The following is an 18,834-nucleotide window of genomic DNA, read 5'->3' on the forward strand; positions in this document are numbered from 1 at the left end:
TAAAAGGTCCGCATTGGATAGACCATCCGTAATGCGTCAAAAACATAGGATTTTACACGTAGAAAATTTGGGAAATATCTTTCACAACTAGAATCGAAAAAACGCTATGAAATATAGGAAATCCCGAGAAAACAGAAAGCTTCCGAGGCATGTAGGAACTGTCGCGAGAGAGTAGCGTTCATCGCTGTGCGATGGCTTTATCGCGACGCGATAGTTTCATCGTGGCGCGATAGAGTCATCGCTGTGCGATGGACCCTGTTTTCCCACGGCGAGTTCTTCCAATACCGAGCTAGAAGTCTGCCTTCTTGTTTTTCCTAATTCGAGTACTGTTTGGCCGACTTTACTTCCTGATTGAATTTTTTTCCTTCTTTCCTGAAAACCATATGTGTTCTACATATGGCTTTAGCCCTCGGGAATTCACGCTCCATCTACCCAATCGAACGCTTCGTGCAACGAAGGGTACATTTGAGTTTGTGAATTCACTAAACCATGGTAGCAAGTTTAACTTGCGGGGGCCTATCCATACGCGCTAACCCTTCCAAAAGTATGGCTTTCGCGCGATGCATTCGAACTCATAACCATGGACCCTATTTTGACTACCATAATCATTAAACTTTAGAGAACTAGAGCCATGGTTAGGTTGTAAACTCATTACATCATATTGTGACTATTTGATTACTTGTGTATTTTTTGCTTATGCATAACCTATGTGTGATTAAGCTAACCGTTTGTTTGACTTGTGATTAATAATAATAAGTCTAGATAAACTGATTAATTATTAAGGACTTTGCTTAATTAATTTGGATTATTAAAGACTAATAATACTTTAGTTAGCACGACCATAGGTTTACCCTTTTCGAGCGGAACATTGGAAACAGGTTCAAACCAACGTTTCACTTATGACGCAGAGGTTTGGCTTGTGGCGCGAAACGTCAGGGTCCATCGCGATGCGACAGTCCCATCAGTCACGCGATGGTCCAGTTTCTTGCTCAAGTCTTCGCGTCGAGCGTAATTGGTTGATTAATTAAATAACTGAGTCATAATTTGGTCCTTAATCGAGTCTAAGCACATAGTCCCATGGTCTTACACAAGCGTCAAGTATATCACTTTCACTTACTAATCAATAGCACACACTTGGTATATGTGTCACCACGATCATGTCTTAGGTTCATGCATGAGTCGTCCTTTCCGTCATTCAAGTTGAGGGTCCTTCATATTCCGAAAATTTCCACATCTTTCCACATTCTTTCACATCATTTTCCGTACATTACATATCTCACACTTTCCTTCACACTTTCCACATTCATAACACCACTTTCATCTTACATGCTTTCTCTACACATATAATCCCCGTCATAATCCATGATCTTTCCCCATCTATGCATGTTGAATCGAGTTTGAGTCAAATAATTAACAATAAGTATCCATGACTTCCCTTTCCAAGGCACTTGGTCAAGGAGAGAAAGGCGTTTAATCAAGGATAACACATTCGTTTTAGTTTTACTCTTCGATAAACCAATCTGGCACAGAAGAAAGTTCTTGATCATGGCCACTCAAGAAGAAGTTGATGAGTTAAGACAAAAAATGGATAACCTTACTAAGATGATGAAGACTCTTGCTCTTCAAGTTAATGACCCTACCAAGAAACTTCAACTTGAGTGCATAGAAGAGAGCCTTAACAAAATTTCCAATGACTACAAGTTTCAAGGAATTAGCACACAAGGGGTCTTAGTGAACAAGGAACTTCTTCCTCAGAAATTCAATGCCAATGACTTCCCTAAGTTCAATCCAACCGATAACCCTTACTTTCACTTGAGAGCTTTCGAGACCATAATGAGTATTAAGGTAGTCGATACAAAGATCTTTCCCTCACTTGTCTTACTATCCCTTGAAACCGTTTGTCAACACTGGTTTTTCTCCCTAGACAAGGAGAAGACTTCTTATTGGGAAATTATTACAAACGCTTTCATAGATAGGTACAAGTGCAACATCCAAGTCGTAACCGATCATAGATAACTTGAAATTCTCAAACAGAAAGACAACGAAGGATTTATTGCTTTCTTCAATAAGTGGAGGGAAACTTTAACTAGGATGGTTGAAGTTCAAAGTGAGAAAGAATCTGTAAGGATTTCATTAAAAACCTCCAAGAAAAGTATTCAAAGCACTTAAAATACCAAAACAACCTAAATACTTTCAAGGTCGTCTATAACATAGGTATTGACATTGAAGACAACCTTGCAAAACAGAAAGCTACTAACCATAGTAACAATAGCGGCTGGAATGGAAAGAAAAATGATAATCGTTCTTCTTTCAAAAACACCTACTCTAGCAACAATGTTAGTACCTTTAACCTTAATGTTGTCTTTGCCTTGGATAATCAAAGACCTAAAAAGCAACTAAGGAAAGAGTTCACCCCTATTGGGATGAATTACGATATCGCTTTCGATCGACTCCATGCCAAAGGACTCATCACTCCCATTGGACCTCTTCAAGATCCAACACCCGAAAATAGATCACCCAACTGGGATTCTAATGCTCATTGCAAGTACCATAAAGGTAGGGGACATACTACTGAGAGTTGTTGGATTCTAAAAGAGGCCATCTAATATTTGATCGATCATAACAAGCTTCCCATTCCTCCAGCTGGCAAGAAGACGGAGTGATGATAAAGCACAAGACATGAAGTGGGCTTCAACGACAAGGCTTCATGCCCTTTTCCTTTTTCTTTTGATTCCCCTTCCCCGATGAGTCTAACATAGGCACCCTCCATCTTTTCCTTAGATTTATTTCTTAGAGTTTGATTTTTACCCTTCACTTTTTAATAAAATGAGCATTAATTATCTTGCATATGATCATTGCATTGCATAAAAAAATAAAAATAAAAAAAATAAAAAAAACGCGTTAAGCTAATTAAGCACAAGGTAGACCAATGATTTGAGGCACCTCTTGTAGCCACATCATATTACCTTCACCTTTTCAAATATATAATCCCTTTCTTGATGAACCACTTGAAACTTCATCTAATGATTCACCTTCCTTTTTCAACCCATGTCTACTCAACCTTGGGATGGGATGGTGTGCAACTTATGCAAGTTCTAAATACAAAAGCTTGAGTGATTTTACCTAGATCTCAAAAAAGCAAAAAGCAATAAAAGTGTGCAAAAGGGAAAGTGTTCCAATGTATTTGATATGAACATATCTTAGATAAGAACATGCCTCAAATTGAGTCTCTTATCGAATGCTTGGTACCGTGCCTGAGAAACATGAATGCCAAGTGAGTAATAGACCGCATGATCAGGATTGCCCACACTTATAAAAAAGGATTTGAATATAAAGAAAATGCAAAAAAAAAAAAAAAAAAAAAAAAAAAAAAAGAGGAAAGAAAAAAATAAAGTTTAAAAAGACAGAGAGTTTAAAAGTGACGTGAGAAAACCTTTAGCATACAAAATACAAGATTCAAAAGCAACGTTGCACACCTTGGAGGCTTATATTGGGTCTTGAGCTTTTATCCTTTCTTCTTCAACCTTTACCCTAATCCCATTACAACCCTTCAAAAGATCTCTTTGAGGTATACACACTTGTGCGAGGTTTGGCTAGAGTTATGTTCGGCCTGATTCCTAATGGATACGTAGGCAACCTCACATTCATGTACACTACAAGAAAAAGGGGTATTAGCAACTAATATTTGCGACTATCCTAATATTCAGTCGCAAAAATATGTTTTGCGACTGAAAGAGACAGGTAGTCGCAAATATTGCAAATGATTTTGCCATAGTTGCTATGCGGTTGCTAATTTGCGATAACCATATTATTCATTTGCAAAAAATATTATTGCGACTGAAAGATACAGGTAGTCGCAAATTTTGCAACTAAGTTAATAGCACGTAGTTGTTATGTTGTCGCTAATTTGCAACGCTCTTATAATTTTTGCAACTAAATTTTAATTGTTGGGGTTTATAATTTTAAAACTTTTTTTAATTAAAAATTTATGACTAATCTTACGACTAAATTGGTAGTCGTTACCTTTATATGAATAACACCCTTAGTTTATTAAGGACTTGTTCAGTTCACCTTATATAATAAGAAATTAGTATAAATAATTGCAATTCAGCAAAATTAACGAGGCCTAAAAAGTTGCTGCCCAAAAAAAAAAAAAAAACTTTACGTCAGTTAAGAACACTCATATTCATTCCTCCGGCGGTATTAAGTAGCCTCTTCTTTTTCGTAAAAAAAATATAAAAATGCAGAGGATATGTTCAGACTTCAGAGAACCTCAACTGTCGATTTTGCAATTCGTTTATCATCGTTGCACCAAGCCACCACATCTCCTCACAGGTACGTATTTTTGCCTTCTCCTACAATGAATTTAATATCCTCCTTCCTGTTATATTCCGATTGCGAATTTTAGGGGTTTTCATTGAATTTTTTTGTCCGATTTATTGATTTTAATTTCGTTTCCTTGGTTCGATTAATGAAAAATCATTCGAAATTGTTTGATTATGCAAAAAGCCCTAATTATTTTTAATGTAAAAGTACCTAGTTTGATTATTCTGACCCCTTTTTTCCCTCTATTAGTTGTTAGATACAAGTATATTTTTTGTGTTCATATATAATGTTAGTATTTCAGACTGTTTAATAAATTATTTTCATATTAGGGAGATAAAATACCTTGAATTGGGGATAGGTACTATGAGATAAGTTTCATTTTCATGAACATGTTTAAGGTTGCTTGTCTAGAGTACATTACAGTTTCCGTGACATGATATGAAACACTATCTTAATTGTATTGCTATATTGAAAGATAAACATACATATAACTTTTCTATTAATTTGTATTTGAAGAGAGGGGGATTGATTACTTAGATTGTTGTTCTAATTATTTTCATTTAATTCATGCCCAGGAACAAGTATTTTGAAAGATCGGTATACTAGATTATAGATTATACTAGATTTAATTAATGACCAGGTTAAAGTAGTATGAAAGATTGATTACTAGATTATAGATGATATAAGATTTAATTAATCATCATTCAGACCCGAAAACCCAGACTATTCCTCGTTGCCCTGGATGATGTATCTATCACTAATTATGCTTGAACAAATATTTAGGCACACTGAATTTTGATTTAAGATTATAAATTACAGTTGATCTTGTCCATTTTGTTCAATAAAAGGCTATATGCTTATAGCCTTAGTCACTTAGTGCCTTACACTATGTATTTCAGATTGTTCAATAATTATACAACATTGTTCTGCTCCTTGCTTTGGTATTGTAGTGCAGAGTGATTACCAACAATGTATCTACCTTCCAGCCACTTGTTTGAGAAAGTAGTCAATCTACTAGTCAATCTAATATAGCCTTCCAAACCCCGTTTGATTCAAACTGAGTTCTAAATCGGATTTTCAAGCATGAGATATATAATATTCTGGATACAACAGAGCCACTCTGAAATCTAGAGAACTTTGTTTTCCTACATACTTCACCCCTTAATTCGTTCCACGACTTCCACCTCACCCCAATTTTTTTTCCACTTCTCCCATCGGGACGGTAATTGGACCCAATAACTTGTGTCAAATTCTAGTCCAATCTTGCTGAAAAGTAGGTTATTACTTATCTTTAGTTCTGTGTAGGATGAGTTGAGTTCAACCTCATTTGTTCAAAGCTATTCTTGTGGTGTGGTGCTTTTTAGACTTTCATGTTGAGAGAATCAAACAAATAGAGAATCAAACAAATAATCATACAAAGTAGAATGTTAGCTAGTACTTCGTATTAAGCTGATTGATTGATCAATGGTTTATCCTTTTTTATCTATGTTATATCGTCCATAATGCTGATGGTATACCTCTTTACTCTTTCATTTGCACTTGCCAATAAAAATTTAAATGAGATTATTCTCTATATATCTAGTATTTTATATTAAATACGGAGTAAAAAATTTTGAACGCGATTCTGATATATAATCTCTATCTATTTAATATAAGTTGTTTTGAAGATTCAAACCTTTACATTATTAGTGATTTTAGGTTCATTGTAATTTAGCTATATTGGTATTGCATTTGTGATTTATAATCAAATTATAGTATTGTTATTAGGTAGAAAGTAGTTAACCATGGGTAATTTATATGATATTGATGTCATAAAGAGGTCAAAATTACAGATTCATATTAATATAGCAATAAATAAAATAACTAAATATCAATTTGATATGTAAATGTAGCGTCTCTACTCCTTAAGTGGTTAAAAAATTGGTAAGTGTATGATTTTAGTGGAAAAGTTATGATTATTAATATAAGATTGAAGCAAGTAGAAACTTGTTAGCTACTAAAAGATGACTAATTAAGTCTAACGTCTTTCTAATACAATTGTTTTGCACGAAATTGAATCGATGGGTGAAAAGACTCATCAAGTCATGGTATGAGTATACTTATATATTTTTCTACGATTACGAAAAAAAAGTGAATGGTATTTATGTTTGAGATATTATAGATTGTTTATTTGTTTGTGTGATTGAGTTGGAGGATGAGAATAATTGGCCGGCGTTAATCATTTTGATTAACGTGGTATGACATAATGTGAATTGAAGTAGGTTTTGAAGCCTTACCCTATTGGAGGGAATGTTCAATTTACACAAGAGAGTCCGTCGAAATTTTTATTAATAGTGGTTTACATTAATTATATTATTATAAGTGTTTCTTTTTTTTAAATTTTTTTTTTAAGTTTTTTAAGTTTTAGCAAATGAGACCATAGTTACTAATACATATCTTAATGCAGGGAGACTATATGGAAAAACTTGGGGAATATAAGAACAAAGGAATTGAGATAAGCCCCAACAAAGTCTACTTGGAAGTTGTAGGTGGGCAAAAGTAAGGAAAAGTTTACGGTTTAGGGAGTGCTTCACAAATGTACTACAAGAGTGATCCTACTTCTCACCCTACTACATCATCTTGTACTCCTTCCATGATTTCTCAACTAAGCTCTCAAATTGAAAAATTAAAGATAGCGGAAGAAAACCATAACAAGGCAGAAGAAAACAAAAAAATGGCGGCAGAAAGCTTAATATATGCTAAGCAAATTGCTGAAAATCATGAGATCGAAAAAGCTACATGGAAGTAGGAAAAATGGCTATGCACTAAACATTGAAAGAGATTACATCACTTGTCCAACATTAACGTCCTTAGCCTTCTACATCTACAATCACCCGCTCTCGTGGTGCAACTAAGTGACTTTTATTTTCTTGGTGGTAATTTTGTGAACAACTGATCTTTAATTTTTGGAGCCATATATGTATATCGTCATTAGTTCTTATTTGAAGGTTCTTCCTTTATGTGGGAGGTGATTTATGAAACAATAAGTCATATGGTTTAGAATATTGTTTTTTTAATACATTGATTGATACAAAATTGATGATATTTTGGATATTTGAATAAAATTATCATTTTGGTTATTTGAATTTACGAGTGGGTACCTATTTTTTAGTGATTTATATAAGTCGTCATTAAATTACGGTCTCCAAATATAGATAGACAGTCGCAAAATTTAGCGACTGAAGGGCTAATCCGTCATAAAAAAATAATAGTTTTCGCAATCGCTAAAGTGTGGTCTCATAGTCGCAAAAGTTTGGTCTTGTAGTCGCTAAATTGTCGCAAAAGTATTCTTAAAAAATTGGTCTCTATAGTCGCTAATTCGTCGCAAATATCTTACGATAGACAATGGTTTAGTTGTTAAAATTTAAAAGTTATTCGCTAAATGACAGTTGCAAAGTTGTTGCAAATCTGTCGCTAAATTTACGATTGTTCAAAAAATAGTCACAAAAATGGATTTGCGACAGGGTCTTTGGCAACTAACAAAGTAGTTGCTAATCCATCGCAAATCCATTTTTGCGACGATTTTGCGACTACTTTGGCCGTCGCTAATTCCCCTTTTTCTTATAGTGGCATGATCACATTAAGGGATCTCCAATGCTCATCCTTATCCATTTAGAGCTAAACTTGGGGGCTTGATCCTTACATCATTAGCCTACCAAGCCTAAGAGCCACTATTATTGGGCTCTTCTCAAAATAAATTTCCACACCCTTAGCCTTTGCAGCCTAACCGTAGTGTCACTTTCACACAAATCACAAATACATAGCTAAAATAATCCTTCCTTTAGGAACCTTTTGTCATGAAGTCTTGATACAACTTTGAAGCATGCCTTGTCATCCTAGAATAATTCATCACTCATTATCATAATCATCATTGCATCACAAAGTATGAAGTACTTAGCCTTTGTGCCTAAGCTACCCAAATACTTTCATCATCGAGTCATCAACTGAGATAATCTAGGATGCTACAGTCCTTGCACCATGAGATACAACATCGACGCATACACTTGATTAAACTCATTCAACATGCACCATCAAAAACTTCACTTCATCCTTTTTTCACGTCATTCTTTTTCGGGAGAAAGTGGTACACTCCACAAAAATGACGGAAATTTTTTGTTTTTCTGCATTTTCGAGTCACACGAGCACAATCACAATACAATGCACACACAAGTCATGTACATTGAGTCATGTCATACCATCACATAGAGTTGAGTTAATACCCTAAACACACGAGCCATACACATTGAGTCGATTTGAGTCTACACACATGTGTCCAAACACATTGAGTCGCACAATGAGTTGAGTAACACTAAACCTTGAGTCAATCTCAAGTAAAACTGATCATAATGAGTCAAAAACACCAAACCTTGGGTCAACCCCAAGATAATAAGCAAAGTCCTATAGTCCAAAATATAGATGTAGGTACACTAAGTCCCTGACGGACGAGTAACCTTTGAGGCAAATTGATGAGCAGAAAGACACGAGTCTTCCAAAGACATGAGAAGCTATCACTTCCAAGGCGTGAAGATGAGAAGAGTTGACAAGACGGCTCGAGGTGAAGTGGTCTTTGATGATGTTCTCTAGAATGTGAAGGTTGTTACTCGATTTGAGAAGATAGCTCGAGACGTAGCCATCTTGGACGGCGTTCCCTAAGATGTGGAGGTTGTCAAACAAAACAACGTTGATTCAACAAAAGATTGATAGTGTCCTAAGGCGTGGAAAATTCGCACAGTAGGTTTCTCGAGGCGTAGGGACCAATAATTACCAAAAAAATTTCCCAAGATGAAGAAAATTGTCAATTAATGCACACTTCCCAAGGCGTAAAAAGTTGGCAATTGCATCCTAAGGCGTGGGTAATTAGTGGAATTTCACTTGCAATCTACTCAAGGCGTAGAGGCTCACGATAGGATTCTCAAGGTGTGGAAACTATTAAACTATTAGGCTTCCCAAGGCGTGGAAAAACATCATTCAGAAGACTGCTCAAGACGTAGGAGTCTATGACATGTTGCCCGAGGCGAGGAAATTTGTCATCATTCACTTGTGGGTTGCTCAAGGCGCAGAAGCTCACGATAAGAATTCCCAAAACGTGGAAGATCGTCATCTAATGGATCGCTCGAGATGTAGTGGTTCACAATAAGAATTCCCAAGGCGTGGAAGACCGTTATTTAGTGGATCACTCAAGGCGTGGTGGTTCGCGATAGAATTCCCTAGGATGGGGAAGATTGTCACAAAAAATGAAGATAGCGAGATGGCGTTCATGAGGCACTGTGGAGGCCGTCATAATAAAATGCAACAACAAATTGGTTACCCCAGAGGTGTATACTCGACGGTGCAAGATACGCATTTATAACTCTCTTATCTATTTAACTAACGCTAGTTTGCAGGTATCGGCGTTAAAAGAATGATTAAGGATCGTAGAACATTCTAAATCATTCTCCGTCCCTATTGACTACTTTGACTTTTGTTTTCGAAACCTATGTTTCTCCAAACTCAGTCAAAGTGGGGGATTCTATAGACACCTGATTATGTATCCCAAAAACCAAACCCGGTGATGAGTACTTTTCACGTCATTAAATATCGAGTGAGGTAAAATGTTGAAGAGTCTCGGGAGTTCATCTGTTTTCTAAAATGTTTTAATAAAAATAATTCATTTCTTATTTCGAAAATCATTAAATTCGTGTCCTATTTATGAAAAATGTCCAATCCAGTTTATTTTGGTCCATAATCTAGGTTTAATAATTGTGTAGTTGGATGGGGTTTGAAAAGACCTTTTCAATGACATATTATAAGCCCAATTTCGAGTTATAATGAGGAAGTTATGGCCAAAATACTAAATTGGGTCTGAAACGAGTTTTATGGACGGTCCAATGATCATGTGGAGGGTCCATTAGTTTTAATTGTAATTCTAAAGTCATTAGGATTTATCTTAATCTTCTAGATTCTTCTAGAAGGTTATTTTAAAATCTAAAGGGATTAGGATTAGTAATTATAATTATTATTGATTTTTAAAAGACAAAGAATTCTATTTGGAATAAACAAGTGGTTTAAAAAGATTTAATCCGGTTAATAAAAGATAAGTACGGAATCTAAGTAACCCAATTCCATTGGAAAAAGGACTCCGTACGGAATTTCTATCGTAGAACTTTTATCGCGCCGCGATAGGTCCATCGCGTCGCGATAGCCCTGTCGCATCGCGATGGTGCTGGTTTTACTCCGATTCTAATTCTGACTCTTTTCTAAACGTTTACGGTCATTTTTCTCAATGCATAGGGTCGAGTTCCCCCGTTTTAAAAAAATCAACAATCATCAATTCTTTCACTCTTCCTAAGCTGAAAGCTTATTCTTTCTCTCTCTTGATTTCTAAGCCTAGCCTTTTCAAAATACACCATTCCTCATTCACGAGACTCAAATACACGTAACCAAGCTCGAAGTTACCTTAAACCTCGACGTGAAAGGTTGATAGTTCTAAGGGTTTGGTCCCAAATCTAATTTTAATTATTACTAATACTGTTTGATTTATTATTAGGAAATTCTCAATGGTAACACTAAACTTTCTAATTTTCTCAATGGTGAATACTAAAATTTATAATTATCCTTGGTAAACTCTAATTAGTTATAATAGTCAAGTGTTAACATTAATGATTTTTATACAAATTATAAGCCTAACCTTAGTCAACTAAAGCCTAACCATGGTTAATTATTCATTTTTAATAATAAAATTATATTAAAAATTAAAATAAAAAATTTCCGCCCCTACTCACCCAGACACCACCTAACCCCCTCCCCGGCCGGCGGCGCCAAGCTCACCTCTTCCACCAGCGATCCCCAACCCTTCCTCACCCCCGATTCCCATTTCCCATCTCCCCACTCCCATTCCCCCACCCCGATTCCCATCCCTCCTCCTCACTCCCCAACAAATATTTTACTCCTCCGGCCTCCACTTCCCCGAAAACACGACGAATCCGCATCATTTTACGCACATAAAATCCTACAAATCAACCTCTTATTCTTGCGAATTTGTTTGAACAAGCTTAATTCTTCGTATAATGTAGTGAAATTGAGATAAGTTTTGGGATTCGAGGACAAAAGAGGTGATACCGGCGAAAAGTAAGGTTTGCCGAGGTTAGTGTTGCAACCCAGATTGTGTAGATTGGGTGAGATAGAGGGAGGAGATGAATAGCAATGAAGGAGAGAGAGAGAGAGGAGTTGAGGAAAGAGAATGTAAGGTTTTGAGGTTAATTGAAAGTGTTTTAATGGCGAAAAGATGAACGAGAAAATAAGAGAATTGAGTGGGTCGCCGGCAGGGGAGATAGGGGATGGGGTTCGCTGGCCAGTGAGGGGTTAAGTGGTGGCTGCTTGGCTATGGGATTGTTTTTTTTTTTTTTTTTTTTTTTTGTAAAAAAAAATATTTTGAAAACTATTTAATTATTAAAAAACTCTAACTATTGTTAACCATGGTTAGGCTTTAACCTAATAACATCATTAATGTTACCATTAACTTAATATAACAAATTGAGGTTTATCAAGGATAATTAAAAATTTTAGTGTTCACCATTGAGAAAATTAGAAAGTTTAGTGTTACCATTGAGAATTTCTCTTTATTATTTTTATTGAAGTTACTAACGTGTGTATTGTGAGATACGAGGATTTAAAGTAAGTAATTTAATTACTTGATTATTTAATTACTCTTTTGATATAGAGATCATGTTTAGATTCTTTTATTAATTCTTAGTATCATGTTTAGGGAATTAACTAATATTTCTAATATCATGTATGTTTCTATTATCATGTTAGGGATAAAGCTTTGATTTTTATTGCTTAATGACATGCTAGGATTTGTTATTAATCATATTAGTATCATGCATAGGATCTTGCTATATATTATTATACTTTGATGAGATTGATATTATGATGATAATTTCTGTGTCAAATTATAAATATAATTTAATGTTATTTATTAATTCACGAATAGTTTTCGTTTTATTTGTTAATTTATGAATAGTTCATATATAATTTTTTTAATAATTATATGTTGCTTGATATTAATGTTATTGCTTGATCACGCCCTCTCTTGCAGGTTTAAAGGAAATTTGTACTTTAAAATCACGCTTAATAAGATAATTAATAATTTGAATTAGACTAATATGGTTTTAATTCAAGTGATCGCCAATAATAGATTTATTTGTGCATTAATAATCAACTAACATACATCAAACAGGTTTAGGATTAATATAATTATTGTATGTTAATTGGAAAGCGCACATGAATATGAGAAGAACAAAGTAGAGGCCTATTTAGGGCAGGTTCAATCTCTTTTAGGTTGGATTTGTACCGTCATCCCCGAACATCCAGCCATGGTTCAGGACCACTATGGAGTTAGCGATCTCTGTGATTGTGAATGGTTTACAAGTTCCTAAAACTTGTTGGCGACTCTTTTGCTCTAGCTTCCTTCCCTTTGAACGCCACCAGACTTTAGTGTATGATCACATTGGGGGCTCAAGCGTAGGATGATTGAAATATTTCTTACAGTAGGTAACTCATTGATCCTGAATGTCAGACCACACAGATTATAAAATTAACTCAAAAATCACGGCAACAAAGTCTTACTGAAGAACAGATCTCTAAAGCCAACAGTGATACACAACAACCTAGAAGTATTGTACCTGAAGAATTTTGTCATCTAATTGAAATGACTGAGATTCATTCAACCATGTTTGAAAATATAAGCTCTAAAACAAAGTATGATAAACCAGTGGTTAATGTGAACCCTATTGTAACCAAAGTTTCTGGAGATGTTAAAGTACAAGGTAGTTTGTGAAACAAGAAGCTCTGTCAAAGAAAGTTCATGAATCCACAACAGGAAGAGTAACACAAAAGAAGCGATCACTTAATGCTCTTGTAACAAATGCAGATGAGAGAAAAGCAAGTAAAAAGAGTCAATCAGAAGTGCAAGACATAGATTTGAACTTAAACAATGATGAGATCTCAGAATTTAAAGAGACTAATCTGAAGACAAATTCTCCTATAGCATCAGTTTAGTAAATGAAGTTGGTGAAATTATGAACACATAAAATTCAAAAAATTAGTATTACAATCATTTGCTCATGTATGACTTACCATATAATTTTTTATAAAGCGCGGATAGTAAGCGAAGAAAAATCGTATAAACTATGTCTAAGAAGTTTTCTTTTGCTTTAGATAAAGAAATATATGTATTAGATGTAAGTGTATTTTCTAATAATAATTCTACTAAATATTATAATTAGATTTTAAGTATCAATGGGATCTTATAATAATACTACATATTAGTCATGAATTTCATTTAAAATGAACTAAAAATCAATTCATATTCACAATAACTGTGTGTTATACTTTATGATAGTTAAAATAATTAAGTTACAGCTAAAGAAACGACTTAATTAAGACCTTTGCCACATAATTAGAAAACTTGTCTATTTTTTTCAATTTACTAATAGTATTGCTAAACTTACAGCAAAGAAACAAAGGGCTGCATTAACTAAAAGCAATTGAAACAGTTTATGAAAGAAAATCAAATAATTTATACACATTTAGAAGAACAAGTAAAAGGTTATAATAGTACTTGAATAGTGGAGGAAGTAGTAATGCAATTTTGTTATGTATGAAGAAGTGCATAATGAACAGAACAGGGGAGTTATAAAACGGGGTGGTCCCTAGCTGCAGTAAAAAGTAGTGTAGTATCCAAAAAAAAAAAAAGAAATACCAAGTATATTGTGCAAAGTAGAATATGTGTATACAATTTGTTTTTACAGCCTTCCTTTTCTAACTTTTCTCCCTTTTTACCTTAACCTTTCTTATTTCTTCTTTTTACTTCAAGCACTTTTTACTTTCACCAGTTTTTGTGAGTCCCCCATTGTTGAAGCTCGAGGTGCACCCTCACCAACTCGAGGAGCTTGAGTAAGTCCTTGAAAATGGCGAGGAAGATGTAGTGATGGATGATTGGCTGTTAACAGACGATTTTCAGAGTTGCAATTCAGAAGGTGAATTAGGAGTTATTGCTGCTGAACATGGCGGTGGCGAATGCCACTACACAGCCACAACTGAAGACACATTGGAGCATGAAAGAGGCCGGGATAAAGAAGATGATGAGCAGGCGTGTGCGCTAGCCCTACAAGCTTTGTTAAATGAGGTAATTGGTACTGAATTTGAATTTCTAGGGTTTTAGTGAATTGAATTTAGTGAATCAGTGTTGGGGAAAATTAATTTGTGGAATTTTGTTGTTTGGCTGGGCTGTATATATGGTTCATTCGTTGATGGTGTGAGGTGGACTCGTTTGCTAAAAATTAGAGAGAAGTTGTTGTTTTAGTCCATGTATTTGATTCTTTTGTATGTTGATTCTTTGTATTGGGTTGTGTCATGTCCTTGGGGATGCAGTGCAAGCATCACTTTTCAATCGAAAGTCATAGTTAAAGTTGTGGTCACGATTTGTTCAATGTGTTCAAAGTTTAGGTATTGAATATGGCAGTAATGTGATCCAGAAGTCCAAATAAGTCATATAATATGTCGTTGGAAAGATCCTGAAGTCTAATTTCTAACTCAATTGGAATTAGATTAAAATATTTTGTAGATAAAAAGATATGGCCGAAATAATAGAAGGGTGTCAATTTTGGATAGAGTTTCGTATTCCTTTCATATCTTTTTCGTTATAGCTCGGAATTAATATTATAATATATCATTGGAAAGATAATTTCAAGATTTATCCAACCATATAAGATTTGGATAAAAATTATGAGACAAAAAAAAATATATGACTGTGTTTGAACATCTTTAAATTCGAATAGAATTAGGATTTAAAAAAAAGAAAGTTTTTATTCAATTTCAAATTCTATGATCTTATCTTTTCAAAAAGGATAATTAAGACCTTTTAGAAACTTATGGAAGTTTATAATTAATCCTAATTAGTTTAGGAATAGGATTAAACCTTTGGACCCTCCACATGATCATTGGGTCGTAGGTAAAATCCGGTTTGGGCCCAGTTTAGTATTTTAGCCATAACTTCCTCATTATTCATCGGAATTGGGCATATAATATATCGTTGGAAAGATCTTTTCGAGCCAGATCCAACTACACTATTATTGGACCCCTATAATAGACCAAACCAAATTGGACTGGCTATTTTCATAAATAGAGTGAAAGAAGAAACATTTTGGAAAACAGAAAGAGAGATATTTTGATAAAAACATCCACATCACTAGACCTTTCACACTTTTACTTCGTTCGACAATCAAATGTAATGAAAGGTATTCATCACTGGGTTTTGTTTTGGGGAGACACATGTGGGTGTCTACAAAGGCAAAGACAACGAAGAACACACAAAGGCAAGAACACACGAGGCAATGACATGACTGTTTCAGAAGCCCAAACAATTGAACCTTCCTCAAATGGGGTAAATATTCCTTCAATCCTTATTACTAATGAGACATATTCTGAATTTGAGAATCCTTAACTGTTATATTATTCATGCATCATATTGGTGTGTCTATGTTGGTATTTTGGTAGGCTCTACATGTGCAGATATATGGGTTACCCTATCTAGGGTAATCATGTCAAATTTAACTGCATTTTCTTTAACTGCTTACTGTAAGATAACATACTTGTAATTTGTACTATGTTTGAATGGCATGTTTTCAATCAACATATCACCTGCCAGGATTACAAATGCTCTATCGATGTTCTGGTTTCGATTATAATATATGATGTTACATGCAGGCACCATATATGCAGATGATGAAAAAGATGGTTCCTTACAGTCCTCAATGTGTTGGTGGCATTCAATTGCGGGATGGAGACGACTCTATAGGGTACTTTACGATTGTTGGTGGTGGTGGTCAAAACTTTCAAGGATCCCAAATCTCTCCTCGTCAGGGATACTATGTTCCATATTCTCAATTTCCCCTGGGTCAGTACCCTTCAGGACTTTATGGATGGCAGAGCCCTGTTTCTCCGTTATCAGCCGCATCATCCAGACAAGGTGGCTATGTTCCTACACTACCTCGACATTGGCCGCCGGTGACTCCACCCTCTCATGCATCACAGAAATAGACTAATATGCTAACGTCTCTAATTTTAATGTCATGTTTTGTAAGGCTAAATTCCTAACCCCAATTTTTGTCATACAAATTGTAAGAAAAAGGGCCATTTTTTGTAAGCCCAAATTGTAAGGGACATCTTTTGACATTACATATGTAAAGGCATCTTTTGAAACTACAAGTGTAAACATTTACAACTACTAATTAACTAACAATTTAATTTAGCAAGGGAACCATTTAATCAAAATTAAGGGAACCATTAAATCAACACTCCACGTAAATGTGAATAGAATGGTCCTCCAATTAAAGAGTGTAAAGGGTTCCAATAAATCAAGTTAAGGGAACCATTTAATCGAATCAAATATGTAAGGGCCATCTTTTGACATTACATATATAAACATTTACCAATTTAATTTTAGCGAGGGGAACCATCTAATCAAAATTAAGGGAACCATTTTATCAACACTCGACGTAAATGTGAAGAGCATGGTCCTCGAATAAAAGAGTGTAAAGGGTTCCAATCAATAAATCAAGTTAAGGGAACCACTTTAAAATTGAAGGGTACCACTAACAAGTTAAAGAGCACCACTAACAAGTTAAAGGTTACCACTAAAAAGACTGATTGATACAATTAGACTTAAGCAGTGTAGGGTACCATTAAGAAGTTAAAGGGCACAGTTAAGAGCATGAAGGGTACTACTCACTAGGTTTAAACCATTGGAACCAAGTAGGTTACCACCAGAAACCATGTAGGGTACCACTGGAATAATGTAGGGTTCCATTGGAACCATGCAGACCATATTAGGAATCATTTAGAACCCTAAGATTAACATTTACAACTATTTACCAATTTAATTTTAGCAAAGGAAGGAAACCACCATTTAATTAAAATTAAGGGAACCATTTAATCAACACTCCACGTAAACGTAAAGAGAATGGTCCTCTAATTAAAGAGTGTAAAGGGTTCCAATAAATCAAGTTAAGGGAACCATTTAATCCATTCAAATATGTAAGATCCATCTTTTGACATTACATACATAAACATTTACCAATTTAATTTTAGCGAGGAAACCATCTAATCAAAATTAAGGGAACACATTTCATCAACACTCGACGTAAATGTAAAGAGCATGGTCCTCGAATAAAAGAGTGTAAAGGGTTCCAATCAATAAATCAAGTTAAGTGAACCACTTTAAAATTAAAGGGTACCACTAACAAGTTAAAGAGTACCACTAACAAGTTAAAGGGTACCACTAAAAAGACTGATTGATACAATTAGACTTAAGCAGTGTAGGGTACCATTAAGAAGTTAAAGGGCACAACTAAGAGCATGAAGGGTACTACTCACTAGGTTTAAACCATTGGAACCATGTAGGTTACCACCAGAACCATGTAGGGTACCATTGGAATAATGTAGGGTTCCATTGGAACCATGCAGACCATATTAAGATTCATTTGGAACCCTAAGATTAACATTTACAACTATTTACCAATTTAATTTTAGCAAAGGAAGGAAACCACCATTTAATCAAATTAAGGAACCATTTAACCACTCCACGTAAACGTGAAGAGAATGATCCTCTAATTAAAGAGTGTAAAGGGTTCCAATAAATCAAATTAAAGGAACCATTTAATCGAATCAAATATGTAAGGGCCATCTTTTGACATTACATATATATAAACATTTACCAATTTAATTTTAGCAAGGGGAACCATCTAATTAATTAATGTACTATTGGGACCTTGTAGGGTACCATTTGCACCTGCAGCATACTAGACCTTCAAAATCTCACCCTCAGCAATGGTATTATCTGTAACAAATGTGTTCTGTCCTTCGTGAAGATACACTGGTCGAGTAGAAGGAACATCAGTGCCAATAATAGTTACATCCCATGAACGCCCTCGATTACCGCGCATAACCCTAACAATATCGGAAGATCGACGAAGTAACGGTCTCCACTCTGCAGGAAGTGGCTATACAATGACAATCGTAACATAATCAAATGCAAATACTAATCCATATGAACTCTTAAACGACATGTAAGTATAGGAATGAATGTTCATGTTATAACTTACCAGTTTGGTGTTCATGTAGTCCTTGAAAGTAATGATAGTGCATAGAAGAACTTCATACTCCATTCTTGTGAACACAAGTTACGGTGAATTTTAGACTCGTAAAAGAATGTTGTGATGAATTAAAGAAAAGAAAAAGAATGTTGTGATGAATTAACAAACTGAAATGTGTGGGTATTTATAGATGGTCATGAATTGTGAATGTAATTAGTTAACATGTTGAAGTATTTTTCATGGGATTCCAAAAATCATGGAAATGTTGAATTTAGTGTGTGAACATTGAATTTAGTGTGTTAACAGGACACAACTATTTGTCAATTGAATTTAG

At 34.8% G+C, this 18,834-nt stretch overlaps 1 long non-coding RNA gene across 1 annotated transcript; it reads right to left on the minus strand.

Moving 5' to 3' along the window:
- Positions 1 to 17,754: 17,754 nt before the first annotated feature.
- LOC145587724 (uncharacterized) lies at positions 17,755 to 18,634 on the minus strand. The gene is made up of 2 exons (XR_014101385.1): positions 18,510 to 18,634; positions 17,755 to 18,407 (listed from the first exon to the last, which is right to left on the minus strand). It is a non-coding gene; the product is annotated as an uncharacterized LOC145587724 (long non-coding RNA).
- Positions 18,635 to 18,834: the final 200 nt, after the last annotated feature.

The sequence above is a fragment of the Chenopodium album genome, chromosome 17 (assembly GCF_948465745.1).
Source record: "Chenopodium album chromosome 17, dcCheAlbu1.1, whole genome shotgun sequence".
Classification (NCBI taxonomy): Eukaryota; Viridiplantae; Streptophyta; class Magnoliopsida; order Caryophyllales; family Amaranthaceae; genus Chenopodium; species Chenopodium album.